The 1,990-nt window shown below is 58.2% G+C and overlaps 1 protein-coding gene across 2 annotated transcripts in view; it reads left to right on the top strand.

Annotated features, from left to right (window-relative positions):
* Positions 1-1,990, top strand: part of RGS3 (regulator of G protein signaling 3) — a 62,918-nt gene that overhangs the window by 57,213 nt on the left and 3,715 nt on the right. The window lies entirely within an intron of this gene.

Here is a 1,990-nt window from a genome sequence, read left to right as displayed (position 1 = left end):
GGCTGCGCCGCGCCGTCCCTGCCGGCCCCGGGACTATTTATGGGGCGGGGGCCGCGGGGCCGCACTCGCTCCTCTCCCGGCACACGCTGCCGGCCTCCATGTACCACGCCATGGTGGACTTTTCGGAAAAATACCTGGAAAGGTAGGACACCCAGCGTTCTGCGAGGAAGGGGGATGCGCTGCCCTGGGGATGGTTTGGAAGCAGCGCAGGGTGATGGTGCTGGGCCTCGTGGTCATGCTGGGGTGCTGGGGCAGATCAATTTATAGCGGCAACTCCGCAGTGAAATCAGCAATTATTTGTGGAATTATTTTTGCTGGGGCATTTATTGTGCAGTGTGGCTGCAGCTGGGGGCTGTGCTGCCCGTGGCTGTCACAGCCTGGGTCGGTGCCACTCCTTCTCTGCAAGGATGTGCAAGAAGAACAGTATGTGGAAGTTGGGGAGCTTCCTTAGGAGGCGTTTGCCTGGTGTGTTCCAGCTGGAAAATCCACCCAGGAGCCAGGATCACCTGCCTGGTGTGTTCCAGCTGGAAAATCCACCCAGGAGCCAGGATCACCTGCCTGGTGTGTTCCAGCTGGCCTGGTGCCGAGAGCTGTGCTGTGGGGGCAACCCTCGTGTGTCACACAGGGGGTGTTCAGAGCTCTGCCAGCCCCGCCGGGTGCCCAGTGCTGCCCCGCTAAACTGGGAGCAGTGCTGGGAACAACTGGGAACTGCTGCCCCGCTAAACTGGGAGCAGTGCTGGGAACAACTGGGAACTGCTGCCCCGCTAAACTGGGAGCGCTGCTGGTGTGGAGGGCTCGTCCCGTGCGCTGGCGCGTCCCCGGCTGCCGGCGGCGCTGGCGGCGCAGCGATGGGAGGCAGATGCTGTTTGGAGCGTGAGGCTCCGTGTTTGGATCTGCTTTTCCCACATTAGCGGGTGCCTGGGAGCAGCGGGATGTGCTGCTGCTGGGATCACAGCCCAGGGGGTGTGAAGGCAGTGAAAATGTGTCCTTGAGGGTATGGATGGCACCAGGGATTGAGAGAGATTGCCCTCTACAATCACTCTGTGGCTCACTGGACTGAGCCCTGGGGTTGTTGCACCTCTTATTTCACCCTCCTGGGACTGGAGAGAGCTGTGGGTCTGGAGAACATCACCTGGAGTGGGATGGTGCATCCGTGCCCTGAATCCCTCCTGTCCCCCTCGTGTCCCTGGGCATGGCTTGGCCAGGTAGAGGTGGCTTCTCTGAGCATCCTAGCTGTGTGACCCGTGGCAGATCCTGTAACATTAAATTTGCAGAATCAGGAAGAGCAAGAAGTGGAAACTGAAGCTGCTTGCCTGATGAGATGTTGTCAGATAAGGAGCTTCAGACTTAGAGAGCAGAGTCCATGTGTGTTGAGAAAAGACTGATGCTCTTAAGTTTTGATAAGTACATTATATCCACAGGCAGTGAAACACTGTCTATGTGCACTTTATGATGAGACAGAAGAGAGATACTTTAAATGGAAGAAATTAAAAACACAGATGGAAGCTGTAATTCTTTCCAGTTATGAGCGTTCCAGCCACATGTAATTAAGATAGCAATATACTTGCTTTTTAATGAGTGCCAGATCAGTGCCATTGGAAGAAGACTGCCAGAAAAGGGAGTGAGAAGCAAGGCCCAAGCGCTAGAACTCGTCATTGCTGCATTTTTGGGGTTTTTGGGGGTTCGCTCCCGGTCCCCGCGGTGTCCGGGTGCAGTGACCGCGCGGTGCCACGCGGGGGCAGCACCGCCCGTCCCATCCTGCCCGTGCTGGGGGGGGGGCTCCTTTTCCCACGGCGCTTCCCAAAAATCCGCACAGCTTTGTGTGACTGGCAGCTCCCCGGGGCAACCGCGACCCCCACTGCCGTGTGTCCCTTAGTCTGTCTGTCCAGGGATGCTGGAGCGGGGGGACCCGTGCCCTGGTGACAGAGTGGGGTGTCTTTGCCCCAGTGCCCTGCGCTGCCAATCCCGGCCACCCTCTTCGGGCAATGTC

The sequence above is a fragment of the Geospiza fortis genome, unplaced genomic scaffold (genome assembly GCF_000277835.1).
Source record: "Geospiza fortis unplaced genomic scaffold, GeoFor_1.0 scaffold85, whole genome shotgun sequence".
Taxonomy (NCBI): Eukaryota; Metazoa; Chordata; class Aves; order Passeriformes; family Thraupidae; genus Geospiza; species Geospiza fortis.
This window is presented reverse-complemented; position numbering and strand designations above follow the sequence as displayed.